Consider the following 20321-nt stretch of genomic DNA (forward strand, 5'->3'; position numbering starts at 1 on the left):
AGCATTGCAGACTTACATTGGGTACACACCATATTGTGATCAGATGCTTTAACTAGATTATTAAAAGGCACTGATTTGCAGTCTGGTAAACTCAAATATATAAATCTTTCATTGTCTATTCTAGTACTACTTGATAAACTACAGTTGTCGCAGTCATGCTGCCATTGATAAGAAAGGCTAAAAAGATATTTATATCTACACCTTCATCTTCCAAAACATCAAACATATACATTAAAAATTCCTGACAATCCTGCTGAATATTCTGTGAAAATTGATTTTGACCAGAACATATGTCTAGAAGATTTCTAATTTCTGAAACACTTTCTATTTTTGCTCTATCACTGCTACATTTCTCAAACACAGAATTCAATAAACAGCAGAATGTTTGATCCCGATTTTCAACAATCTGTTCTTGTAAATTTTGAAGAAAAAAAACAACATTAATCACTACATTAGCATAGCAGTTGACACCAGAACTGTTTTCAAACTGAAATCCAACAACATCTTCAACAGAATCCTTTTTCTTTGTACTTACAATTACAGTTTCATCTACTTTTGTCTTTTTGCTACTACCTCACTGCAATTATTCTCATTTCTTCTTTTTCGGCCTACCATACGTTTTTCAAACAGAGGATATTGAGGCAAATGTGGAGCATACTCTCTTCTTAACCTATTGTATTCTTTAACACAATCTAGATCAGCACAAATCTTTGTTTCATCACACTCAATCAAGTACAATCCTGATAAAGTTCTGACTCGCGATAATGCCACATATGCCATACCCTCTTTAAACACAGAACTTCCAATGTTCACCAAAGCACTATCTACACTTAAACCTTGAGATTTATGAATTGTCACCGCATATGCCAAACAAACAGGAAACTGTTTTCGGCGAATATATAAGTCTTTAAAGAGCAAAAATCTAGCTGAACAACGACAAATTTGTTCTATTTCGTCAATGCCATCAAATTTAATTTTTAAAATTTCAATTCCATCTCTATTTTTGTAATTCACAAAACCAACAACATGACCCATTGCTCCATTTACCAGACCTCTTTCAACATTTAAATTCCTTCTCAAAACGATACGACAATTTAAACACACATTCAGAGTCTTTTCAAAACCAGCAGTTTTCGATATACTCTTCTCTAATGAATCCAATTTTGAAATCAAATTTTCCGACAAAATAATTGTTGCTCCCATATGCTCTATTTTATCCATAGCTTCCAGTTTCACAATCTCTTCATTTTCTAACTTTAACATTTTGTTGTTGAAAATGGAACATTCTTTCAGAGTTGGCATCAAACATATTCCAGATTTGTTCTCGTTAATTTTCCTAAAAATATTCTCTGGAAGAATGTTTTCATTTGGATACAAATTTGAAATAATCGTGCATGTAAAGCTTCTTTCCCATGCTCACTTACTTTTCCGATTCTTACATCTTGTAGAATATTTTTATAATCTTCATCCTTTGCCTGTCGCATATTTTGCAGTAGTTCTGCATATTTGAAATGTAACCATATATTAACGTTTCCAATGCTTCCTAGGCACTTCCTGGTATCTTCATGTGTGACCATTTTAAACACTGGTTGTCCTTTCACTGGAGTCAACTGCAGTAGATCTCCAAAAACAATAATGTGTTTTCCTCCGAATAAGACATCATAGTCTGTTCTAAGAATTTCTTGCATTCTCAAATGCACAAAAGCAAGCATTAGATTTGAGACCATGCTTACCTCATCAATGATAAGAAGTTTCATTTTCTTCAGGACTCTTGAAACTTCAGAACAAGCATCTCCAGATAGCTTGTGGTATTGTAATTTGTTATCATGCTCAACTGGTAGCATCAGTAAACGATGTAAAGTAATCCCTTTAATGGTATGTGCTGCAAGCCCAGTTGGAGCAGTAACAACACAAGACAACGCTGATTCAGTCCTTTTCTGCAAATAAGTTGCAATTGCTTTAATCAGAAAACTTTTTCCAGTTCCCGCTTCTCCACTCACATACAGTTGGACAGGCTTAAATGATGTACATGAGCACTCTTTTTTCTCATGACTGAATCCATGTTCAACCTGTTCTGTGACTTCGTCATATATCTGTTTCTGCTCAATGTTTAGTTGCTTTACCAAATCTTCTAAGTTAACTACATCCTCTTCAGCTTGTTCCATAGCTCTTTCCACCTCATCCATGGCAGTGGCAGCCTCATTTTGAATAATTGGTCCTCCTAGTGGATCCTGACTCAATGAAGTAGAACTCTGACTGTCTTGAGAACTGTCTCTCACAATCTCTGCAGCAATTGTTGCTTCTTGCTCTATTTCTACCGTTCAACATTTGCAGATAATTTGGAAAAACAGGACATTCTATGGTATCCTTGGTTGCATTCAAAGAGTCTTCATAACAGAGAAAATCTCCAAGTAGTTCATCTTCTGTACGCCATGGTTTAAAGAGTTGCAAAAGAGCCAAATAGTAGAATTCCTTTTTGTCTGGATTTTCGCAACTCAATTTTCGATGATTAATCAAATGACCTTTTCTCTGTTTCACTAGACATCCTTCACATCCAATGACAGCATATATTCCATTATTAATATCTTCTCGGATGTTCCTCTTATAAATATATCTTTGCAGAACTTCATAGAGACAAGCGTTCTCAAGGTAAGGACTTCTATTTGGATAGTATGTATCCAACATGTTTGTCTTAAAAATATCTGTACTTTCTGGTTATTTCTCCGCCAAATACTCTATTTCTTGTACAGATTTCAAAACTCGGTTTCGTGTTGCAGCAAGACCTAGACTCACCCAAATGATGGTTCTAGATTTGGCATATAGACTTGCTGATGACAATCGATCAGAACATTCATATGCTCCAATTTCTCGATGTGACAACATCTTCAGACTGTAACTGTATAATTTCTTGCTTAGACTCTTTTCATGTGAAATATCCTCCCACATTTCCTTCAGTTTTGTATTTTCTTTTTTTGTGATGTAAGACGTCACATATCGAGCTACAGCAATAGAGTTGTCAGCAACGAATTGAATATCCATGTTAGCATTCCACATGGACAAAATCACTGGGTTGTAGTCGTTGATGTACTTGGATTCTTCGTTTCTTTTTAAATTGTATGCATTTTTGGGTGATTTCATTGTCAAAGTATGTCGTAGAGAAGACATCAAATTATTTACTCTTCCTTTAGAAATCACTGGTCGTGGAAAGCTGAAATGACATTTTGTGTAGAACTTTTCCTTGTTTTTGAATTTTCTACGACAATACTTCCACAACGATGGGATTGAAAGCGTAAAACTTGTTGCCTTAAACTGTTTTCCTCGGTAGTTTTCAGAACAGCACATGTTGAATACTCTTCAATGAAACTCATCACTGTTTCATCCGAATCTGTTCCAAATTTGGGTGTATCTTTAATCCATAACAACATATGTATGTGAGGAGCACCTCTCGCTTGATACTCCTTTCTCCAAAAGAAATCGAAAACCTCTCCAAGGGGAAGATTTTTTTGTTGGTAATGAAAGACATCATAGCTTCAAATCTATGATTGAAATATCTGCATACATTCACAGGATCCAAAGAACACAGTTCTCCAGGTGTTTTGAATTCTATATTTTGTATGTTTGCATTTCCCTCTCATGGAAATTGAAGTAAGTCATCCCATGCATAATCAGCACAGCTAAGAGTGAGGAACCATGTAGGAGTTCCTAGGTTTCTTAGCATACATTTCAATTCCCCATGACGACGGTACCAATACTCGTTTGTACCACGCTGACATTCCATGAGATTGATTAGATGAGATTCCAAAATATTGTCTTGCAGATTGACTTTTTCCATAAAGTCCCTCGCCGAAACATTTTGCAGATGTGCTCCACTTTTCAGTATATGGTTTACTGCATAAGAAAGCCCAGACAAGTCACTTTCATACAGTAGATGAAACAAATATGGGATGCATTGACGAAACCTTGGATCTTCAGCATATAATCTTAAAGTCCGGTATTCAGATGCTGGAATTTGAAGTGGTCGATCGTCATATTGTCCACCTCGACCTGTTGGAAATAGCTGTGGAAAACAACGAGCTTCCAAACTTTCTTCCCATACACTAATGGGACTTCCTTTTGCTGATTTCATTTGCAACAAGTCAATTGCATTCCCCATTACTTCTTTGTAATGCAAAGGATGAACAGTATAATGTTCATATATTTCTTCACTTCTAGACACATCAACTTTTTCAATTTGGCCAGCTGAACAATCACTGTCTTCATCTGCAGCTGTTTCCTCTGCTCCAACACATACATGTTTGTAGTACTCATTGTTTTTGACCAAATACAACGTTGCCTTTTTGACTTTCCTAACATCCACTAAATCTTGCCAGATTTTCTTACTCTTTGTCGGAACCCCATTAACTAGAATAACCAGAGGTTCCTCTTCCACTTTCTCTACACCAATTGTATCAATATTTTTCTTGAAATCTAGAGGCAAATAAACAACTCCTACCTTTAATCCTCTCTGTAAATCTGAAGGAGGCAATTTCCCTATCTTAGGCTCCATGCGAACAATTGCCTGAAAAGGATGGACACATTGAATCAAAATAGACTCATATGTATTTAAATCCATCAATTCAGGAGGAATGTCTACCAAATCAAGATTATTATGAACAGCTCTAGCAGGCATTCTGTTTTGATTTAATTTATCATAACAATATTTACAAATACGCTGATCAGAACTCAAATCAAAAGAATTCTCCACCCACAAATAAGTTGCAAAATCCTTCCACTCATGAATATTTATCTTTTCACTTTTTACGTATAAATCACCTAATGTAGTTTGATGCTTATAATGAGTTTGTCGACAACACACACAAGTAAATTTCGGCCTTTCACTTGATTTCCCCTTAAACCTGATAATTTCCTGGTCAAACTTTTCTGTACTTGAAATCTGTACATTGTCTTCTACATTACCTTGAATTTCTGTGTCAATTTCTACACTGTCCTCTTTTTCACCAAAATAACAAATCTCAATTTCTTCACAAATCTTCTTCACATCTAATTCAGTTCCATGCAAAAGAGCACTGTTTAATTGTTTAAGCTTAAGTGCTGGACTTTTTGCATAATACAACCTTCTCACTAATTTCCTCATTTTGTTATGATGCACTGTTAACATCCTAAAATGATCAAAAACACTCTGACAGACTTTTGTAGAAAGACAAGCCAGTGAATGCCCTTGCAAACCTGTGTTTTCTCTCACTCTGCAAGGATCTAAGTCTTGCAACATCTTCATTTTCTGTTTTAGAGTTTTCTTACTATCTGTACGTAAGGAATTACAAAACAAATCGATTGATTCCTGTCGCACACTACAAATACTACTACACTTCCAAGTGTACACTGGACCCTTAGTACGTCTCCCTAAAACTTCATCAGTTAACACCTCTTCTGGTTCTCTAAGCACAAGTTTCTCTTTTTCAATCGGACAACCGTCTTTCACCTCATATGCTCGACCACTGGTGTCAACTGCATGCACTAAATCATTCTCCTGAAAGTAACTCTCCTCATTAAAAAATGGCTCACAACTTGAACTGTGGATCCATTCTCCTGAAAATACTTTACAAAAATGAGTCCGATTAATTACTCTTTTCCATTTACTGTTTGATTTGAAAACATCAATTGTCTTGTTAAGTGTCCTAATTCTATTGATTATTAAAATAAATAATTTTTTCTTAACTTCAAAAGCCTGATCAACAATCTTCTCTACACTTTTCTTTTTCTTATAAAAAGCAGATCTCTGTTTATCTTTTTTAATATTTTTTAACAAATTTAAAACCACCCTATTGCGAAACATTCGTTTACGAATGTCCCTAAATTGATTTTGCCTTCTATTCCTATACATATTATTGTCTCCTGCTGCAGTAGTAACATTTTTTGGGAATCTCTCCTTCCTCTTCAAATTTGCTCTCTCCTTCTCTTTTTCTACATTCTGTCCAACATTTTTTTTTGATCTACATATGTTCCATAAGAAAGACTTAGTTGTCTTACCAGGAGCTTTTTTCCTGTTTTTTGAAGTATTTGTTGTAGGAGACTGCTTTAATTCCGTTGCTGTTTTTGATTTTTTCCGCTTAGCATCTTTTCGTCTCCTTTGCCTTGAGGGCATATTTCCTTACTATTGAAATCTTGATTTTAATCTGTGGAAAACAAAAAAAAAATTAAAAAATCATTATAGACCACTATTACCAAACAACAAAATAATGACAATAAGCAAACAATATAAACGCTATAATACTTATACATATGACCATATCTCTGTTTTTTAAATATAATTCTAAAAAAATATTTTGGGCACATGAATTGGTTTTACATTATTGATAAGGATTAGATAGTATCTGCATGATTAAAAAAATATATTTGCACATTTCACAATCATATCACTTGTGTTTCCTCAGATTAGTAAGCAGATTGTACACATGAGGTAAGGATTGTCCTGGGGAGCATAGGGGGTGAGGCCGGTGTCTAAGAGTGCACTGGACTGCACTTCATGAAGCCTATCCCCCACTGCACTCTTAGTCACAGCCCTCACCTCCTTTCCACCCCTGGACTGACCTCTCTTCCACTACACTCTTCAACACAGGCATCACCTCCGATGCACCCCTGGACAATCCTCACCTCATCTGCAACCCTGAATAGACCTCAACTCATCTGCACCATTAGACAGGCCTCAGTTCATCTACACCCCTGGACACGCCTCATCTCATCTGCACCCTGTTACCATCAATTATACTCAATGTATTGAGGCCTGTCGAAGGGGAGCAGATTAGATAATGCTTGTCTAAGGGTCAGAGGAGGTAAGTCCTCTCAATTGCACTCATGGACACAGGCCTCAACTCCTTTGCGCCCCTGGACATGCCTCACCTCATCTGCACAATCCACTTCCTAATTTGAGGAAACACAGGTAAAATACATTTCCTCTCTCTTGCAAACATTCCTACCAAGCATTACCAAAAAAATGACACAAACCAACAGCAAAGAAGCTCAGTCTGCTTCCTAATCTGAGGTAACACAGGTGACATGATTGTGAAAGGTTCAAATATTTTTATGTAATCATGCACACACTATTTATTCCTTCTCAAAAATGTAAAAGCCATTGATTTGCCCCAAAATCGTTTTTTGAATAACATTTTAGAAACAGAGCGCAGGTCCTATGTACAAGCATTCCATTTCAGTACTGAAAACTCACTATTTTACAAAATACATTTCCTCTCTATTGCAAACATTCCTACCACGCATTACCAAAAAAATGACACAAACCAACAGCAAAAAGCTCAGTCTGCTTCGTAATCTGAGGTAACACAGCTGACCTGATTGTGAAAGGTTCACATATTTTTATATAATCATGCACACACTATTTATTCCTTCTCAAAAATGTAAAAGCCATTAATTTGCCCCAAAATCGTTTTTTGAATAACATTTTAGAAACAGAGCGCAGGTCCTATGTACAAGCATTCCATTTCAGTACTGAAAACTCACTATTTTACAAAATACATTTCCTCTCTCTTGCAAACATTCCTACCAAGCTTTACCAAAAAAATGACACAAACCAACAGCAAAAAAGCTCAGTCTGCTTCCTAATCTGAGATAACACAGGTGACATGATTGTGAAAGGTTCAAATATTTTTATGTAATCACGCACACACTATTTATTCCTTCTCAAAAATGTAAAAGCCATTGATTTGCCCCAAAATCGTTTTTTGAATAACATTTTAGAAACAGAACGCAGGTCCTATGTACAAGCATTCCATTTCAGTACTCAAAACTCGCTATTTTACAAAATACATTTCTTCTCTCTTGCAAACATTCCTACCAAGCATTACCAAAAAAATGACACAAACCAACAGCAAAGAAGCTCAGTCTGCTTCCTAATCTGAGGTAACACAGGTGACATGATTGTGAAAGGTTCAAATATTTTTATGTAATCATGCACACACTATTTATTCCTTCTCAAAAATGTAAAAGCCATTCATTTGCCCCAAAATCGTTTTTTGAATAACATTTTAGAAACAGAGCACAGGTCCTATGTACAAGCATTCATTTTCACTACTAAAACCTCACTATTTCACAAAATACAAATCCTCTATCTTGCAAATATTGATACCATGCATTTTCAAAAAGCATCACACAAAGCAACAGCAAAGAAGCTCCATGTGCTTCCTAAGCTGAACTCTCTATCTATATTGAATGAATCATAACTCACCTTTACAAATGCTTTGGGAGATTAAGAACAGTGTCAGATACACACACCAATATTTCTTTAGCAGAGCAAAAGGTATGTACTCCAGGCACTGCAACCATGAATGGCACAGAAAACCTCTAATTCTACACACATATCCCTCATGTTAACCAATTAAAACTCTTCCCTCTCTATTTTCAAATCAACACCCTTCCCCCCTCAACCCTTTCTACCTGTTACCATAGCAACTCCCTCCTCACTGAGCTCTCAGGGTTAAAAGTTTATTCTACAATGTTGCAAATGAACTCAGCAAGGATGTTTGACCTCTCAATACACCAGCTTATCAGGTGCAATCTTTCTTTTAATGACTTAATGACATATTTTTCTTTTTCTATATATATCATGCCTTGAAATCACTATCTAGGGTGTGGCTTCTTTTCATTGTTTGAATCTCAAAATCTCTAAGTTAACACCAATCAGTTGTCCCGTGCATATGTATTTTTAAACTTAATTATTCACAGTGTACTGGAATGTATGAAATGATGCTCTCTTGTCTTTTTATTAGGATTATCCAGTGGTTTTTCCTGAAGAAGGCGTGTAGAACGCCGAAACGCGCGTAAATTTATATTAGAACCACTACACAGATCTAAATCCTTTTTAACCAAGGTATTACAACAATTCCTTATTGTCTTTGATTTTAATATGATGAATGTACTGTATTACTTTGTATGCAATTAATTGTCTAAATATATGCTGACATTGTTTTTATGGTTTTTTAGTACAGCATTGAAATTATATATATGTATATTATTTTTAATAAATTGAATATCTGTGGTTAATTAATTTGTTATCATTATTTCTGAGTACACTTGTGATCATATCTATTTTTATTATATTTTGTTGTTGGATTTGCCTATTAGCAAACTGAATAGTTGCCTAGGAACTTCTATTGTTAAAATATCATTGCCCTGTCCTAGGAACATTATCCAATTTCAGGGGACCCCTTTTTATGTATTAATAATGACTTTTTCTTAACCATTCAAATTACTTCTTTCACAGAACAGTACCATGCACCCTAACTTTCAGTTTTCAACTATCTGAATCCACCAATCATTGCTTGTGATTCAAGAGCACTGAAACTCCACAGGTTTTTTTTGCAAACTCCTACTGTTCCAACTGCCATTTCATTCCTACACTTCATCTGACTGCACCAGAACCTCCTCTCACCATGTAGTCTGTCTGGATTATTGGACATAGCTGCATTCACTGGGCTCAAAGGTATGCAGCTATCAGAAATTTTCACAACCTCGATTTACCAAATGTGCACATAAAATGGATTGGCCAAAGAGGATTGAGATGTCATCAATTGATACCATTGGTGAAAACCTTTTACCATCTGCCACACCCTGACCTCATAATTTTGCACTGTGGTGGAAATGACCTAGGCACTTTGACTGGGGTAGGTCTGGAGATGGTTTTAAAGGACACCTTTGGGCAACTGATGACACTTTTTCCACACACTACCTTGGTATATTCCAATATATGCCAAAGACAGAAATGGAAGTGGTCCAACCAATTTTGTCCACAATTTGAGAAAGCACGGAAACATGTGAATAAATCTGTTTCTGCTTACATGAGAGACTATGGAATGGGTTCAATATACAACAATAACTTGCGTTACAACATGCAAGATATCTACAGAGGAGATGGTGTGCACTTCTCAGATGAGGGGAATACAATATTCCTCCTGAATATAAGACTGTGCATTGGAACCTACTTGTAGGTACCTAAATGAGCCACAGAACCCAAAAGCTCTTTTCAGAGCTACCCTACCTCTGATCACTCAAAATGATTACTTTTCTCTAACTTTTTTCACTATTTTTCACCAAAGTACGCTCCCCGGTACGCTCCCCGGTACGCGTTTTTGTTGGGCCTATATGGGCCTCCTAAGCCCCCCTCAAAAAACCTAGGGGGTCAGGGGGTGTCTACCGTGCCCCCTTTTACCCATTCCCAATGTTGTTTGTCCTCCATCTTGTGTCTCAAATCTACCGAAACACAAGATGGAGGACTCCGGTTGCGCTTACCGGTACGCGTACCGGGGCGCGCACCGGTGAGCGCTCCCAAAATTTTTTAAAAGTTAATTTACATAAAAACCACTGGAGAGACTTTCACCAAATATAGAATAGGCCCTATTACATACCAGTCCCTACCATTTTCCCAAATTTGGTGGAATTCCATTGAGCCATTTGAGCTGTAGCCCTGTCTAAATATCCTGAGGTAAATTACATGACAAAAACACATATGAAGTGTTAGGATTTACAACCAATTAAAATGTTACTTTCATTTTCTACTTTTTTTTCCTGACATTTGATTGGTTATGTACATGAATATCAATGAAAAATGAGAGGGAAACACGGCCATTTTGACTACACCTACCTGAGTTACATCTTGAAAAAATGTTCTCCGTTTATCTTCATCACCTTTTAATAAGGTAAGTTGTTAATTTGTAGGGGGCACTTTAAGTTAATTTGTAAAAACGTTTTCTCATTGTTATTTACTGTCCCTCTGTTATAGTTATCGATTGAGATAGGCTTCTCTGTTATAGTTATGGATTGAGTTAGGCTTCTCTGTTATAATTATGATATTACTTAGGCTTCTTCACATACACTTTTTTGATATTTCTACTTCCTGCCTGATACCATACACTGCCCAAAGATAACTTCACTGTTACAAACTCAGAAGTACCTGTCTAAACTTAAACCCAACACTGCCCTAACTCTACTGATATATTTATTTTTAATGCAATTTACAGCAAGAAAATGGAAGGAGAAGCAAATATTTCTTTCGAAATAGTTCTTCAAAACAATCCTGAGGAAGACTTTGACTTTATGGATCAGTCTCTAGACGAAGAGTTAGTTAATTGTGTGGAAGAAATGGAATCATGGACTGAAAATGAGGACATTCCTGACGATATAATGTTGGAAGTGTTATTACATTTTGAAAAATCACAGCAATAAATTATTATTTAATAATTAAAATTGTTCCAGACATTATTCTTTTTTATATGTAATTCATGAAATAGTGCCAAAATGAATATAATATAATGTGAGACTTATAGTATACTGTGCAACTTTTTTATGTTACATAGTAATTTTGCTCATAGTTACTTCCTTTCTCCCACAATATTATCTCCAATGTGTATTTGACATCTCTTTTTCATCTCCTGCCTCCATGTTGTTTCTACTTTCCTGACAAATTATGGTATGGATTCCATATAACACAATAACTTCTGTAACAACATGCAAATTATCTACAGAGGAGACAATCTACATTGAATTTAAAACTCTGCATTGGTACCTACATGCTGGTACTTATATCACCCACACAACAACTCTATGCAGAGCTACCCTACCTCTAAGCACTTTAAATTATTATTTTACTGTTTCACTGGGTTTGCATCTTGGTACGCTCCCCGGTAAGCTCCCCGGTGCGCGTAACGGACACTCCCCCCGCAAAAATCAAAAAAAAATTTAAAAAATGTTTTGTCCCGCGGGACCCTTTTATGGCCCCCCACATCAAACCTAGGAGGCCAGGGGGGGGTCTACCCTGCCCCCTTTTGGTCATTTCCCCCTTTGTTTTTGCCACCTCTTGTGTCTCGATCCTACCGAGACACAAGATGGCGGCCGCTCCGGACTGTTTGGAATGTTTACAGACACCCGAGAGCCGATCAGCTTTCCCTCGCGAACTCGCTTTGCGCGCTGGTACGCTCCTCGGTGCGCGTACCGGGTGCGCGCTTACAGATATATATATATTTTTTTAACGTAAATTATTCAAAATCCTCTGGAGCGCATATCTTGAGACATAGCAAAGGCACATCGGGCTACCAGTCCCTACAATTTTGCCAAGTTTGGTGAAAATCCATTCAGCCGTTCGAGCTAAAAGTGAGTCCAACCGCCCTATGGAAATTAACATTGGCCCCCGCTTGACGAATCCCCCCCAAACTTTCAGGAAAGGAGCGGAGCGCAGCGAGGCAAATTTGAGGAAAATTACAGGCAGATCCCTCAATCTGCGCCAAAGTTATTCCCAATAGAATGTTGCGGATTTCCTATGGAAAACAATCCTAACTATAACTACCTACTGGCAACCGCCAGTAGGTAATATATATATATTTGAGATGTCATCAGTGATGTCACTGACCATGTCATGAATGATCTAATATGTGACATCATCAGCAGTGGATTGCGGGTGCGCGAAATATAGTTAGTACAACTAACTATATAGGAGCAATTTCATTGGTTTTGTATGAGTAAAATGTCCAGCTAACTAACATTGCTAAACACCACTAAAACTTATAGTTTTTTGAGTGAATTTCAAAGGTTTTTTAAAAACTAATTCCTAACTATATAACTCCTGAAACCTATGGTTTTTTCAGTGAAATTCAAAGGTTTTTTTAAATGCTAATTCTTAACTATATAAGGCTGAAACCTATGGTTTTTTCGGTGAATTTCAAAGGTTTTTTAAATGCTGATTCCTAACTATATAAGGCCTGAAACCTATGGTTTTTTCAGTGAATATATATATATATATATATATATATATATATATATATATATATATATATATATATATATATATATATATATATATATATATACATATTTATATATATATAAACTACTAGTGGTCGCCAGTATGTGGTTATAGTTAGAACCTAGTTTCCATAAGAAAAGCAATTTTTGATTTGCTAATAACTTTGGCGTCATTTGACAAATCGCCTTGAATTTCTCCGAACAAAAAGTCTATGTATGTTGGTACAACAGGTAAGCAGCTCTAGATTCCCCATCTTGGAGCATGTTGGTCCAGTTGGAGGTCGGGTGTCCCACTTTTATTCAAGATTGGAGACTGATCACTTCAGATCGTTGGGTCTTGAATCCTGTAGATAATGGGTACGCACTCCCTTTCTTGGAGTTTCCTCCTCCTTACCCTACTTGCCAGAGTGGGTGCCCAGAGGACCACTTACTGCTTTTACAGCAGGAGGTTCTTGCTTTGCTTCAAAAAGGTGCAATAGAGGTGGTTCCGGAGCAGGAAAGGGGTAAGGGTTGCTACTCCCAGTATTTTCTGATTCCCTAGAAGGATGGTTGTTTGAGACCAATCTTGGACCTCAGGATTATGAACATTTAACTCAGGCAGGAGAAGTTCAAAATGTTAACCTTAGCACAGGTTCTTCTTGCGCTGCAACAGGAAGACTGAATGGTGCCCATCGATCTGCAGGATGCGTAGTTTCATCTTCCCATCCTGAAATCGCATCTGAAGTATCTCCGGTTCATGGTAGGATTGCAACACTACCAGTTTGTGGCCCTCCCGTTCGGTCTTACTTCAGCACCTCGTGTCTTTACAAAGGTGATGGCAGTGGTAGCGGCACATCTCAGAAGGTTAGGGGTGCCTCTTTTCCCCTACATGTACGACTGGCTGCTCAAAGCGAAGTCTCCAGAGTTGGTTTCGCGCCACTTGCAAGTGACAACTCATCTGTTGTTCAAATTGGATTTCTCGATAAATGTACCCAAATCTCACCTGGTGCTTTCTCAGCACAGCCTGTGTATAGGTGTAATACTGGACATGTCTGTATGTCAAGCATACCCGGCTCCACAGAGGACTCTCGACATACAAGAAATTATTCCTTTGTTTCACGATGGAGTGGTTGTTCCAGTCCTGAAGGTTCTTTGCCTGCTCGGTCTATTTGCTTCCTGCATTCTGTTGGTCAACCCTGCACGCTGGCATATGAGGGCACTACAGTGGTGCCTCCGCAGGCAGTGGTATCAGAGCAACGGAGATCTCGGGGAGAAGATTAACAACTCCAGAGAAGCTGCAGCGGAGCTGTCTTGGTGGAGTGTGCAGGGCAATCTGTCTCAAGGAAAGCCCTTTCAACCTCCTCCGCTGGTGGCCACAATAATCACAGATGCCTCCACTCTAGGGCGGGGTGCTCATCTGGGGGATCTGGAGATCAAAGGTCTTTGGTCTCCAGAGGAAAGGTTGCTTCACATCAACCTGTTGGAACTGCGGGCGATACGTTTGGCACTCAAGGCCTTTCTCCCTTCCCTTCGCGGTCAGTCGGTGCAGATCCTGACGGACAACACCACCGCGATGTGGTATATCAACAAACAGGAAGGTGTAGGGTCGTCCATCTGTTCCGAGAGGAGTTGCGACTCTGGTCCTGGGTTCAGGGCAAACGGATTTGTGTGTTTGCAAATCATCTGGCCGGGGTACCAAATGTTTGTGTGGGCAGTCTCATTCGGCGTTACTCTGCTGATCACGAGTGGCGGCTTCATCCGGAGGTGGTCCTTCACATCTTTCAGATGTGGGGGTATCCTCGGTTGGACCTGTTTGCCACTCAGGAGAACGCACACTGTCCATTGTTCTCTAGTCTCCAGCGTCAGTTGCAGGGTGCATTGGGGGACGCGGTTCAGATAGATTGGAGTTTTCAGCTTCTTTACGCATTTCCCCCCATACCCTTGATTCCTCGGGTTCTGAGGAAGATTCCCCAAGACCGGGCCCAAGTTATATTGATCGCCCCGGATTGGCCAAGAAGGGTGTGGTACCCAGACCTACTTCACCTCTCATTGCACCCTCCGCTCCATCTCCCTCTCAGGGCAGACCTCCTCTCGCAGTCGCAGGGGCAGGTTTTACACCCCCACCTCCAGAGCCTGCACCTTCATGCATGGAGATTAAACGGGGCAACCTGAGTTCTTTCTCCCTCCCACCAGAGATAGTGGATGTTATTTTATCGTCCAGACGACACTCCACTAAATCTGTTTATTCTCACCGTTGGTCCAGGTTTGTGAAGTGGTGTGGAGAGAGGGATATCGATCCTCTTAAGGCCTGTTTATCTAACATTTTAGAATTTTCACTTTCTCTGGCACAGCAAGGTTGTGCTGTAGTTACTGTCAAAGGCTATTTATCGGCTTTGTCTGCCTTTATATGTTTGCCAGATCAGCCATCCTTATTTAAGTCCCCCATTGTAATGAGGTTCATTAACCCCTTCTATGCTGATGACGACCGTGAGCCGTCATGGCACACACTGCTCGTGTGCTGATGATGGCTCCCGGCCGTCATGACTGCACCCGCGATCGGAATGTGCCGCACAGGTGCAGAATCGCGGCTGCGCCCAAGGGGTTAAGGGCCTTACCAATATGTTTCCTCCCACTCCTTACATTATGCCACATTGGGATTTGAATCTGGTCCTTACATTTCTAATGGGTTCTCCTTTTGAGCCTCTTCACTCTTGTCCGTTGAGGCTTCTTAATTTTGAAATGGTTTTCTTGATTGCCATTACCTCGGCTAGGAGGGTAAGTGAGCTTCAGACTCTTAGCTCCAAACCTCCTTTCCTGACCGTTCATGCGGATAAGTTGGTTCTAAGGACCAGGGCTGCTTTCCTTCCTTCCCTTTTCACATAGGACAATCTATTACTTTGCCTACTTTTTATCTTCCTCCTCATCCTTCCAAGGACGAAGAAAGGTTGCATCGATTAGACCCTAAAAGAGCTATCAGCTTTTATTTGGATCGGACTAGTGATCAAATACTGGACGATCAGCTCTTTGTGAGCTATGTTGGGAAAATTAAAGGCAAGGCAGTGCACAAGAGGACACTTTCAAGGTGGATCATCTTGTGCATCAAGATTTGCTACGCCCTGGCCAAAGAAAGAACCTCCGGAAGGTATAAGAGCTCATTCTACAAGAGCTAAGTCTACTTCTTCTGCTTTGGCTAGAGGTGTTCCTGTTCTTGATATATGTAAAGCAGCAACTTGGGCCTCCCTCCATACCTTAGTAAAGCATTACTGCTTGGAATCTGAGATCAGGAGGGATGGTCATTTTGCTCCTTCTGTTTTGCAGGATTCTTTGGTCTAGTCAGGTGGACACCCTCCTCCGGGAGAGGTTTGGCTTTGGGAATCTATTCAAAAGGTGAGGAATCCACAGGCAGAAGTATCCATCAGAAAAACAAGTTACTTACCTTGGGTAACGCTTTTTCTGGTGGATACAATATCTGCCTGTGGATTCCTCACGCTCCCACCTGCCTCCCCGTTGTCCACCTGTATCTAGCTAAAAAAATAAATAAAAAATGAAAGAGAAATGTTTTATTTGATTTATGTTTAAGTTTAATGATGAGAAATGCTTTATGCTAGCTTTTTCTCTTTGCCTTTTTTGATTATGCAATTGTGATTTTGCATTTGTGTATGTATGTATTTGATATGTTATGGATATATTTGAAAATGTGTCGGTCCGCCTGTCTGCCTCGGTGGCACGGAAAAAATGGGTAGAACTGACGTCATCACGCCGACGAGGTCCTTTTGTGGCTCTGGTGACGTCACGCGATGCCATGTGCAGACCCGGCCCATTGTGACATCCTCATCGGCATGGGGAGAGCTAGGAAAATTTTCACGCGGAATTCTGGCGCCGGGGGTATTCAAAAGGTGAGGAATCAAAAGGTGAGGAATCCACAGGCAGATATTGTATCCACCAGAAAAAGCATTACCGAAGGTAAGTAACTTGTTCTTTAGGATTATTACAAGAAAGAAATAGATCTAGGAACTGGCACATCATTATAATGTATGTCTCTATAATTCGAGAATGTAATGATATTCCACTCATAAAGCTCTTGTTTCTCTCAAAGTATTTCTTCTACCTGCTCTTATGGCTCTTTCTATCTACCCAGGCTGACACTCTATAAATACCTATATATATATATATATATATATATATATACATATTATATATATATATTACCTACTGGCGGTCGCCAGTAGGTATATATAGTTAGGATTTTTTCTCTATGGGTTTTTTGAAAATTCTATGTCTAATAACTTTGGCGTTTGTGGACGGAATTGGCTGAAATTTTCAGGAAAATGGCACATTTTGTTTCTGAGCAGCCCTTGAAAATTTGGGGGGGGGTTCGTCCAGTGGGGGCCGAGAAAAAAGGGGGGTCCCAAAACGTGTTTTTAACATTGAGTTTTCCATAGGGCGGTTGGCCTCACTTTTAGCCCGAACGGCTGAATGGATTTGCACGAAACTTGGCAAAATTGTAGGGACTGGTAGCCCGATGTGCCTTTTGTAGGTCTCAATATATGTGCTCCAGTGGATTTTGAGAAATTAACGTTTAAAAAAAGATATATATCTGTAACAGCGGACCGGGCAGCGGCCCAGGACGCGTACTTTTCGCGCAACGGAGCTTTGTGAAGCGAAGCTGATTGGTTCTCTGGCGTCTGTCAACATTCCAAACAGTCCGTAGCGGCCGCCATCTTGTCTCTCGGTAGGATCGAGAGACAAGAGGAGGCCAAAGCGAAGGGGCAAATGACCATAAGGGGGAATAGTAGATCCTCGCTGACCCCCTAGGTTTGATGTGGAGGTTTTAAAAGGGCCCCGCGGGGCAAAAAAAAAATATAATAATAATAATCGAACGGCTGAATGGATTTGCACGAAACTTGGCAAAATTGTAGGGACTGGTAGCCCGATGTGCCTTTGCTAGGTCTCAATATATGTGCTTCAGTGGATTTTGAGAAATTAACGTTCAAAAAAAGATATATATCTGTAACAGCGCACCGCTTCGCGTACTTTTCGCGTTACGGAGCTTTGCGAAGCGAAGCTGATTGGCTCTCCGGTGTCTGTAAACATTCCAAACAGTACGTAGCGGCCGCCATCTTGTCTCTCGGTAGGATCGAGAGACAAGAGGAGGCCAAAGCGAAGGGGCAAATGACCATAAGGGGGCATAGTAGATCCTCGCTGACCCCCTAGGTTTGATGTGGAGGTTTTAAAAGGGCCCCGCGGGGCAAAAAAAAATAATAATAATAATAATCGAACGGCTGAATGGATTTGCACGAAACTTGGTAAAATATTAGGGACTGGTAGCCCGATGTGCCTTTGCTATGTCTCAATATATGTGCTTCAGTGCATTTTGAGAAATTAACGTTCAAAAACAAGATATATATCTGTAACAGCGCTCCGCTTCGCGGAGATAAAATTATATCTGTATTACCTAGCTGTTGCTAACACCAGTTAGCGACGGCTAGTAGGAGATAGCGACCATCTTGGGTCCCACTTTGCATGTGAGTGATATTTATCACTAATGACATGCAAAGTGGGCATGCCAAGATGTTAGCGACTGGAAACAGTCGCTAACATCGCTATCTCCTAGGGACTGGTAGCCCGATGTGCCTTTGCTATGTCTCAATATATGTGCTTCAGTGCATTTTGAGAAATTAACGTTCAAAAACAAGATATATATCTGTAACAGCGCTCCGCTTCGCGGAGATAAAATTATATCTGTATTACCTAGCTGTTGCTAACACCAGTTAGCGACGGCTAGTAGGAGATAGCGACCATCTTGGGTCCCACTTTGCATGTGAGTGATATTTATCACTAATGACATGCAAAGTGGGCATGCCAAGATGTTAGCGACTGGAAACAGTCGCTAACATCGCTATCTCCTATTATCAACTTTTGGAAATATTCGAGATAAGCGCGAATATCTCCAAAAAGTAACAGCTGCCCTGAGCAGTTCTTAGCCATGTTATCCAATGGGAGGTGGATAACATGGCTAAGAGCATTAGCTCGGTAATGCATGAATATCGCTGAGTTTTCAGCGATATTAATGCATTGCGGTCGTTTTTTATCGTATTTGCGATAAACCTTGATAATAGCAAGGTTTATCTGCGATAATTTCTGACGGTAAAAAAATCTTTGCAATGCATCGTTAGGGATAAATATCGCTTAACTTTGGTAATATGCCCCAACGTCTGTTAACGTTCGATTCGAAGGAAATCAGGAATTGTTGAAAAACATTGTGTGCGCCATCTTGTCTTTTTTCAAATGCCACACTTTTGTCGTGCACGGCAGCCATTTTAGATGCCTTGACCAGACCCACTCTGTGCACGCTGTCGATCCTTAGCATGGCTCCCCACCCTCGCAAGCATCTCACCCAGGCAGTGGTCACCCCCGCTCTCTGTCTTATGCATGGGTAATAAACCTCCCCCCATCTGCGCTGCTCTTCCCTGAGAATCACACCCTGTGCCCGCCCGACACCTCCCTTTCGCCCTATTCACTACCGCACCCTCTGACACTCCTTTTCCTCTGTGTCCGATTGTCCAGGCCGGTCCTAGGCTATCAGCTAGCCCTGCAGATGTAGTTTATGGCCACAGCTGTAAAGAATCACCCCTCTTCAAAGGAGTTATAGTAGATCAAGGCCCACACTCGATGAGATCCGTCACAGCAGAAGCGTTGCTATTATCTGAAAACCATCCTGTATTGTGATTGGGGAGGGGACCGAGCATGAAGCGGAAGATTCCAGGGATGACTCTTTGTACATCAAAGTTTTTACAATTATGTGTCACATTAAAAATATATAGCACTCCGACAAAGTAGTAAGATTATAAAACTTTAATAATTTATAAATATATACAAGAAAACAAAAATAGTAATAACATATAAACATTTTTAGAAAAAAACAATGAAGTAGCGGTCGGCTGTGCGAATAGTCCCAACGCAGCACAACGTCCAGATTTCCGGCGTGGGGCGTCGCGGGGGGTGGGTCATCAGTAGCAAACTGTTGTGCGAATAGTTCCAAGGCAGCAGAACGCGCCGAAATCTAGATGACACGAAAGTGATGTCTAGTAAGTTGCCACCCAGCAAATAACGGCGTGGGGCGTCGCGGGGGGTGGGTCATCAGTAGCAAACTGTTGTGCGAATAGTTCCAAGGCAGCAGAACGATGGCACCAAGGTGATGTCCAGTAAGTTGCCGCACTGGTTTTGGTATCCTACAATGCTGCTCCGAATAACGGCGTGGGGCGCCCCGGGGGAGGCGGCGTGAACGGGCCTCTCCAGGTGGAGTCTCATCTGTTTTAGTGGGGCGCCCCTTTACCGTTTCAGTTGCCATTCCGTCCGCTTTTGGTCCACTGTGTCAAAATCCGCCATTCAGCTGAGTTGCGCCCACTCTTGCGGTGCAGCGATAGGCGGCTGCCACAGGACTCTCAAAATGGCGGCAGGCTCTTTCCTTTTTGGGCGTGGTCCACTGAAATGGCCCTGGGACACCTTGGAAATCGGACGCTTGTCTGCTAGGTCTTGGA

General features: G+C 40.1%; 1 protein-coding gene across 7 annotated transcripts in view; it reads left to right on the forward strand.

Moving 5' to 3' along the window:
• Window positions 1-20321, forward strand: part of LOC144753804 (uncharacterized) — a 2685544-nt gene that overhangs the window by 1410375 nt on the left and 1254848 nt on the right. Inside the window, exon 11 of one of the 7 annotated variants that reach the window (XR_013594539.1) lies at window positions 8778-8878. The exons of the other annotated variants lie outside the window; for them this stretch is intronic. The gene's annotated coding sequence lies outside the window, so the exon portion shown is untranslated. The remainder of the gene's footprint in view (window positions 1-8777; window positions 8879-20321) is intronic. 7 annotated transcript variants of the gene reach the window in all.

The sequence above is a fragment of the Lissotriton helveticus genome, chromosome 5_1 (assembly GCF_964261635.1).
Source record: "Lissotriton helveticus chromosome 5_1, aLisHel1.1, whole genome shotgun sequence".
Lineage (NCBI taxonomy): Eukaryota > Metazoa > Chordata > Amphibia > Caudata > Salamandridae > Lissotriton > Lissotriton helveticus.